This window comes from Dendrobium catenatum, unplaced genomic scaffold, assembly GCF_001605985.2.
Source record: "Dendrobium catenatum unplaced genomic scaffold, ASM160598v2 fragScaff_scaffold_847, whole genome shotgun sequence".
NCBI lineage: Eukaryota > Viridiplantae > Streptophyta > Magnoliopsida > Asparagales > Orchidaceae > Dendrobium > Dendrobium catenatum.
This window is the reverse complement of record NW_021319309.1, coordinates 7,190,970-7,200,739: the sequence shown is the minus strand read 5'-3', so window position 1 is coordinate 7,200,739 and position 9,770 is coordinate 7,190,970.

Here is a 9,770-nt window from a genome sequence, read left to right as displayed (position 1 = left end):
ATTAATATCTCTAAGTTATATTATTAATTAAGTTAGATAATTAATCTACTAAATAATAGTTATATTAGTAGTCAAATTATTTAATCGTTAAACTAGTTTCTAATTATACTAGTTATAGTTGTAATTTATCAATGGTAATTTAAATTAAAATTAATAAAAAACTTATATTATAAATATAAATTTAATTTAAATTTAATAAACTAACTACTTTAAATCCTAAATTACATTGTCAAACAATTTCCACATAACTTAACAGAATTTACTATTTGTCTTATTGGTTGTAAATATGAATTGGAATTTGGTTTCATGAAAATTAAATGACGTTTCTATATACTAGTTTAAAATGGTATTATTTACGTTTAGTTAAAATTTTATACAAATAATTAAGCAGAATTAAAATGGACTATAAATAAATTGTATGAGTTGGAAAGTGATTAATAAAATAGAAAAGAATTAAAATGAAAGTATATATTAACAATAAAATTCTTTAATAAGAAAATTAGTAATATAAATAACACCAACTCAGTAGTCATTAAAGATTTAAATTAATTATATTACAACACAAACAATAATATGTTAAATTCATTAAGTGATATCTGCACAATTCATCAAGAAATATACATACAATCAAAAGAAATTTAGGAGAATTAGTCCAAAAAATGCAGAATAAATTACGTTATTTTTGTAATAGGTATCAAAATTCATTAATGAATATGATCAATAGTCATCACATATGGATTATTTTAAAAAATAACAGTAGATTCATCAACCCATTGAAATAACACATAAAGAAAATAAAATACAATAATAATAACATAAGGAAACACAACATTATTATACAACAAAATAAAAAATACAACAATACAAAACATTTATATAAAAAAATAAAATACAACACATCATTATCATACAAATTCTAACTCTTGGGTCAGATGATTGCATGAAGAAAAAACACAGCTCAATCTTTTTCTCTATTATTGCATGAATTGAGATGAGAATAAGAGGAAAAAGAGAACACGAATAAGAACACATACTTGTTTGCTTATAAATTCCTCCGACCAAAATATATAACATGAATTCAACTACAACGTCACAGAAGGAAATAAAAGCAAATGAATAAAGAGAGCCAAATTGTTGGAGTTCTTACATATCTTCACCAAAAATTAAAGCAAGATGGTGGAGAATAGCCGAAGATGCATGCCAGAGAAAAAAATCATTACTTCCCACTTATGACTTCTGATTGACAGGAGAAGAAGGTGAAAAAGCTTCTTTAGTGACTATTTCAAAAATCTTCTTCACAAAAAACTCACAAACTGTAAGTTTCAAAATAAGGTGAGCTCTCATCGTGACATCCGTTCCTATAGGAATAACGTCACAGAAGAAGGCAAAGAACATTCGTTCGCAACTCTTTCAGAACTCTTCTTCACGTGAAGCACGTGAAGCCAACGACGTCATAGTAAGCAAACTGGCTTGATAGCAAAGGAAGAAAATAACTATCACAGTGAGCTCTCGTGTGACCTCCAATCCAACATGAATAATGAGTGAAGGTCTTTAATAGCAAATGAAGAAACGAACCATCACGACGAGTAGTGGCAGAGCAAGAAATTTTTTATAGCGATGACCCAAAATAATATTTTGAAAAATTCCCTCAATTTTTTTCATCCGGGCTTGTGACCATCTTTTTTATTCAATACCAGTTTCAATTTTGCTCTTCATCATTTTTATTTACCTGAAGTGAAGGTGTTGATAAATTTGATTTTGATAATCTCTTAAAATATTTCTCCATAGAAGTTTAATCTTATAATTTGAAAAAAGAAAATCAGGCGTTGATCAGCATATACAACTTCCATGAATTTTCCAATGGAGTCAAAATAGAATTTTTGGATAATTGAACTTTCAAAATATTCAAATGTCCATATTTTGTTCTTTCTATGATCAAACAAAGTTGAGTAAAAAAACATTCAGAGCAATTGCAATAACTTCCTAACAATTTCACTAATTACTGATCATATTCTTCAAGCCGTTTTGTGGAACCAGCAATTATTAAAAGAAAAACAAAGTTAATTCTTAAACACTTTGCTAATTACCAAATGAATTATGCAAAACTACTTTTTTTTCATAAATGTCTCAATCGGGAGATATAATAAATCTAGTAGAGAATAAAGCAAGGCGAAATTAAAAAATTAATAAATGATTTCAATGAAGTGAGTAGAGAATAAACTTAAAAGAGAAGAAGAGGAAGAAGTCATAGAGGAACAAGATGAAGAATAAGAATTACCTCAGCATAAATCAACAACACTACAGTCCACAGCCAACATGGAAGACAAAATGGCTTAGAGGAGAAAGAGCAAAAGCCACCGTATTAGGTTTAGTTCTTAGGCGGCTGAGCTTTAAGCTATTTAAAAAAAAAAATCAGAAGAGAAGAGTCGACTCACCGACGCCCATTCGGCGAAGACATGGGTGGGCGGGAGGGAGTTGTGGGTGGCAAAGGAAATTTTCCAAATATTTGGGGGGCTCGTGCCTCGTAGGTCTACTTCTCCCCGCCAGTGATGACAAGATCTCGCGTGACTTCCTATCGAACATGAATAATGAGTGAAGAAGTAGGGCTGCAAACGAATCGAGCCGAGCCGAGCCGAGCCGAGAAACTCAAAATCGAACACGAATTAAGCTTTTATCGAGCTTCTTATCGAGCTTAATGTCGAGCTTGTTCACGAACTTCAAATGATGTTGTTCACGAACATAAATGTGCCGAACGCATTAGTGTTCAAGTTTGTTTATTTAAGAATCGAGTATTTAAAATATTGTTCAAGTTTATTTGTTTAGTTAATTAAACAATCACAAACGAGCTTTAATCGAACCGAACAACGAGTAGCTCGTTGAACGTTTGGTTCGCTTGCAACCCTATGAAGAAGGTATTTAGCGAGTCCTTCAGAACTTCTATTTTCGGTTGAAGTGAAGAAGGTAAACATGTTTAAATTGAGAATTCTTAATAAGGAAAAGATATATGAATATTCGTAGCCGTAATACAAAACTGAAGAATGTCTTTTTTATTAGTTATTCATTTTGCTAATACTCATTTATGTGTTCATTCTTTGAATATATAATTAATTGTTTGTTCGCATTTTTGGCCGATAAAACTCATTTATGTCCTATCTAAATTCAAATGGTAAAGTGTACAGATCTTTTGATAAAATAAAGTTAACTCACATTTAGTCAAATAAATAGCATATGATGATCTTTTAAATTGTTATTACTCAAATTGCATATATGCATTTACTTAAAATAAAAGCTACTCAGATACAATAGAAATTGCTAATTGATCTATGAATGAATAACCTGATTAAGGCGTGCGTTTGCTGTTCGGTTAGGTCTTCTTCCTGTATAAAAAGGGATTAATTATTCTGTGCAGATGTAGAACGTCGTCGGGAGACCAATCAGAGTGCGCTACATCACCGCTTGCTCGGTATTGTGGATCGGTACAGCTGACGTGGCAAACTCTGATTGGTCTCTGGATGACTTCCGGTCTACACAGAATAATTTATCGTAAAAAGGAGGCGTAGAGTAGAGCATCAGGAATTGTAAAATAAAAAAAACATCCTAAAACTGCTTTTAATTGTAATTAAGTAGTCATAAATAAATTTAATTAAGCATTAATTATATAGTCAGTGGGGGCCGTGCCCCCAGACCCCCATGGTAAATCTGCCCCTGAGCCTGAAAACATATCGTGAGCCACCTAAATGCCTCACCAAAACTTAACCAGCCCATGAGGATGGCTAAAAACTTCACACAGACCCACCATATATTTGAAAAGTCTTAAATTCATATTTAAGATAGTTTAGAGCCATAGCTTGTGTATCTTTTATTTCATGGAAAGTTTTCATGAGGTCATATTCTGTAATATATGATTTTACCTTTTGCATAACTTTCTTATTCAGCCTTATACGACTATCTCCACATATAAATTACTGGGTTAGGGAGCAAGCCTAATGAACGAAGAAGATATTGTCTTAAGGCTCATATTTTCAAGAAATAAAAAACCAACCGGGATGCATTCAAGAGCTTGTGGTTGAATAATGCAATTTTTTCGTTGATTTCTTCTTGTACGCTCGTTATCTTTTGCGTCGTTCTCTTTTGTATCGTTCTCTTTATCCTTGAAGAAGAGCTGCTGTTTTCGGTAAAACCAAAGAAACAGGAATGCCCAACCAAAGAACACCAAACAATCAATGCAAAAATCTTCCTATTCTAATTAGGAGAGAAATATCTGCATATCCAGCATATAGCTAAGCTTTGCAAAAGTACATGATCTTATGGCACAAATCACGCTTCCAACAGACAATCACTTACGATCATCTTCCTCGAATAACAAGAACAAGATAGAGGATTTCTCCACCTCTCTTTCGTTCAAGAAGCCAAGCACCGATCAAGCGCTAGATCACTCGGAGAAAACCTGCTCACACCCGAACATCGAAAACAACCCAGCTCTATATATTTTCCCTTTCTGATTTTCAATGCATCTCTCGGCCTGCCTTTAGTAGAAGAGCTGATTAAATAGAAAAAATAAATCCACTTAATAGATAAGCTAAGCCATTTTCTGAATTAAAAGAATAATAAAATGAAATTATTTTAATTTTAAAACACTTCTATCACACAGAGTTTTCTAAAACATTCACTATAATATATAACTCATAGAATTAGTCACAATTACGTAAAAACGTACATGATTAAAAGTTCATTTTTATTTATTTTTTTTAAATATCATAAATCAATATTTGTTGCCACTCTTTTTTTTTAATTTATTTCTGAAGATGTATGACTATTGTTTATCCATCTAGATGTTTTAATTATATACAATTATTACGTCCTCTGACCGGACGTAGAGCTACGTTCGGCCGCCAATAACATGTCGCCACGCGCTATTACTCTTTATCGCGCGGCCCGACGACTTGACCCGGACCGGAACCCGGGAATGCTATATTCGCAATTTTCTCAGTATTGCTTTGTATTTGCTCTGTATTGCTTTGCAAAAACGAGAAATACCGCTCTGTGAAGACCAATACCATGCAAATACCGAGTTGTACCGAGTTTTTCTACAACTCGGTACAACTCAGTATTTGCTCAGGATTTGCTCGGTATTGCTAGGGATTTGCTCGGTATTACTAGGCATTTGCTCGGTATTGCTAGAAAAAACTAGGTACAACTCGATATTTGCGCGGTATTGATAGGTATTTGCTCGGTATTGCTCGGTATTAGTTATTGCCGAGCAAAATCGACCAATACCGAACAATACCAAGCAATTTTGGGTCCGTTCTGAGTCGGGTTGTCGGGGCGCGCGGTAAATAATGAAAACGCATGGCACGATTCTACTGGTGGCCGAACGTAGAGTTGCGTACGTTCACCGGACCAAATAAAAGTTCCCAAACGAGTGAGCCTTCAGCCGACTTCCACCCTCTGCCCTATTTGTCTCCTCCTTACAACACAGATCAAACAGCCACAAACACCCCTCCTATTACCCGTTCCATGATCTACGCAGACACGAGAGCTCCAATCCACGAACAAACAAGCTTTTCCTCTGTCCCTGTTCGATTAGCTGCAGCAATCCCGACCACCAACACCAGACGCCTGAACTCAGCCCAACGGCCCTGTCCAGCCTTCTTCCTTTAGCTCCCACACGCCGATCAAGCTACAGCAGTCAAAGACCCTTCTCCAATCGACCTCCAACCAGCTACCACATCTAGATCCCTTTGAATCAGGCATATGGTAAAAATTCCTTCTCATCTTTCCGCCATTTATTTTTCTCCTGTGTTTTTTTTTTCGTCTTATTCCCCTTCTTCGTTGTTCTTATCTATCGGGCGAATTTGTGTTCATTTTTTTGACTAGGAAAGATCTAGTTTGCACTGATGAGATGCGCCTAAGGCTGGTCGAGCATTACTCCAATCGAAGGCAACCACTGCATGTGTTGAGTGCTGAGGAGGCGTAATGAGCGGACACTGAAGGAGTTGTATGATCTCACTGAAACCAAATAAAGTCCCATTCCAAACCATGAAGTTTTTACAACTTGGACAAAAAGTAGCACTACAGGAAAAATGTCAATTACCGGCGATTATTTCCGGCGGTTTCCTAAAATACCGACAGTTTTTTCTGCCGGTAAAAACCGCGTAGGAAACGATTTGCGGCGGTCAATTTCCGACGATTTATTTTACCGGCAAATGGACTAGTTAATAAGGACAGTAAACTACTTTATAAGGCGAATGTGACAAAAATTATGCTTAAAGATGGAAGAGCGTAGGATTGAGACTATCACATGGAAGGGAGTTCTTTGCTAAAACAGTGATATAAAATGCAACTAGATGGAATATATTTGGTAAATTGTTAAAAGTTAGTGACATTCCACAAGAAGAAGACAGATATTTTTATAATTTTCATCGTCGCCTCGACCTCGTTGATCGCCGCCCGCACTCGACATTTACGGAGAGCCATAGAACCTCCTATACACGCTCTTGTAGCTTGGTAGGAGGGAATCCAGAGTGATGCTTACGCGAAGCAGGTAGGCCCTGTACATGCTCTCATAGCAAGACAGGGACACTTTTGAGTACCCATACGTGGCTCAGTGCAAGTGAGAAAACATGTACATAGAATGTGATGTTATGACCAGAACGTCGAATTCCCCTAGGTGAAAGCGCCTCACATTCTAATCGAACGCAATCGATTGAAATCAGCAACCAACACTCAAAAATGACGCGCAACACTAGCCAAATGATGTTCGATCGAAATAATTATACAATAATTACATTACAAAGTTCATAAAGTTGACAATGACAATAATGATCTATGCACAAGTGTGCTTCATTTACAACCATTAAGATAACTATTTGTTAGAAAAATTGTGTTTAAATTGGTAGTGCCAACCTAGAATTATGATGAATCATCATAAAATAACTTTAAAAAAATATTAAGGCCTGATGAAAGCTCAAGAATATTGTTTATTTGAGCATTGAACAAAAGATTGATAAAACTTGGTTCAAATACACTTTTAAACATGTACCTCGAAGACCCATACATACTCTCATGGCATGGTGGAATTGAAGAAATACGGCTGTGGTGTCGCCCGACACCTACCATACATAGTCTCGTAGTGTGGTGGGATGGCCTAGACTTCTGAAATTTCACTTATATGAAGGAGACGATGGGAGGCTACCGAAATTTGAACTAAATCGATGATATGAATTTTGATAATGACAGGGGACCTAAATGAATTTTTATCCTAACCAGACAAAACTAAGGCAACAACATTACATGCCTCCGGCTGCAATAACCTCTCAATGAGATCATACAATTCCTTCAGTGTCCGCTCAGTATGCCTCCTCATCATTCAACGCACACAGCAGTTGCCTTTGATCAGATTAATGCCTAACCAGCCTCAAGCACATCCCATCAGTGCAAAATAGACCTTTCCAATCAAAACAAGTGAACCCAAATCCGACCGATAGATAATAACAAAGACGAAGGGGAATAAGATGAAAAAAAGAAACACAAGAGGGAAATCAAATAGTGGAAAGCTAAAAAGGTATTTTTAGCATAAGACGCGTCTTTGACTGTATTTGGAAGTGAGCATAACTTTCTCATTGGATTGATACTCTACTATATCACTATATTACTTGATTCAGCACGTATACTTACATATATCAAGTGGGGTTTTTATATTTTGTATATAAAAAAAAAACCTAAGTATTGTTAGGGATTGATATAGCCCTAAATTATTTTACAATTCTATATATTATTCCACAGCCCCCATCATATTTTTGACGTCATTGCCCATAAAGTATTTTACTTCTTGCAAAATTCTCACTATATTATTGAATTAATTATATAGATAGACCTACTTACATTTTTTCTTTCTTTTTAGTTTATTTCATTTTATTTTGATTATTTATATATTTTTGGTTGCAAGATTTATAGACATAGAAAAGAATTTTTGTCATTTGATCCTGAAATTGAGAGAACTCTTTAAAAATAAAAAAAATAAAAAAGATCTTGAAAATGACTGAACCTGAGTTAGAGCAAAATTATTCTATACCTCTTAAGGAAAATGCAAACCTTTTAGTAGATGAAATTCATCGGAGCATAAATATACATACATTCCAAGCTAATAATTTTGAATTAAAATCAGTTATAATTCAAATGGTTCAAAATTCTCAATTTGTGAAAACTCCTGTAGAATAATCTAATTTATATTTATCCAATATTTTAGAAATTTGTTTAAAATTTAAGTACAATGGTGTCAGTGATGTTGCTATTAGACTTAAATTATTTTCTTTTTCTCTAAGAGATAAAGCTAAAATGTGATTAAGTTTTTTATCCCTAGGTTAAATAATTACTTGAAATGAGTTAGCTCATTAGTTCATTGCCAAATATTTTTCATACATAGAAATGACATAACTTCTTTTACTCAGTTTGAAGGAGAATTCATTTATAAGAATTGAGAAAGATTTAAAGAAATACATAGAAAAGTCTTACATCATGCATTATCTGATTGGTTGATTATTTAAATATTTTATAATGGATTAGCAGGGTCTCTTAGAATCATAATTGATGTTGCAATTGGACGATCATTAATGTCTAAATAATTTGAGAAAGCCTATGAATTAATAGAGAAAATGGCTACCATTAATTTACAATGGTCCGCTTATAGGGTATATCCTTAAAAAGTAGTTGGAATTTATGAATATGATGCTTCATTAATCTTGACTGCACAAGTTGCAGCAATTTAAAAAAAAAAATTGAATATAATAGGAGTAAATTAGGGGTTGGAACTGACTTTGTTAGAGATAAAAATTCAATTGAAGATAATACTAAGCAAGAGGTAGAAATATTAATGTAATTCGAAGGAAAAATAATCCCTATTCGAATATGTAGAATCCAAGTTGAAGGAATAATCCTAATTTTAATTGGTCAAATAATTTGGGTGTAATCAATGGAATAATGGGTAGAATAATCAAGGAGAAAATTGAAATAATTCTTAACAACTTGTAAATCATAGGCCTACATATCCTCTAGGATTTAATCAAAGAAATCAATTTGAAAATTAAAAAATAGCATTCAAGGATGTATTTATGCAATTAGGGAATTAATTACAAAATCAAGTTGCAAAATTTAGAGATCCATTAAGTCAGCTTGCAATTTTTGTTAGTATTTTTGACCTCTTGGATCTTTACCGAGTAATACTGAAGTTAACCTTAAAAAAAAAAGAAAAAGATTAGAATGGAAGTCAAATGAAGAATTGAAATAATTTATCCCAACCAAATTAAAAAATCTAGGTAAGTCTTGCTGAACACTATAAACTTAGTGCTGCTTGAGAGGTAACCCAAAATTAGGGTTAATAAGTGATTAAGTCTGGCTAAAGACTAAACACTTACCATATCAAGGGAGGTAACCTAGTTGATAGTTTAAATGAGCAGGTAGGATAGTTTGATTTCTAAAAAAAAAACTTTGGAGATGTGAAGTGCTGCATCACTACCATTAGCGTTGTAGTGTTGAGCCGAGATTAAGTGGTTTGGAGAATTGAATTTTAAAACTTCCTCTCACTTAAAAATTATAAAAAATACATTTTGAAAGTTTAACTATTAATCTTCGTTTGTTCTTGAATATAATAAAATATTTTTCTTCTTAAAATTTCAACTTTAATAATGGGTAGAATTAAGCAAAGGCATTCATCCTCTAAAATTAAGAGAAAATAACATTTGAAAAATAAAGATTCATTTTCTCTTCTCCAC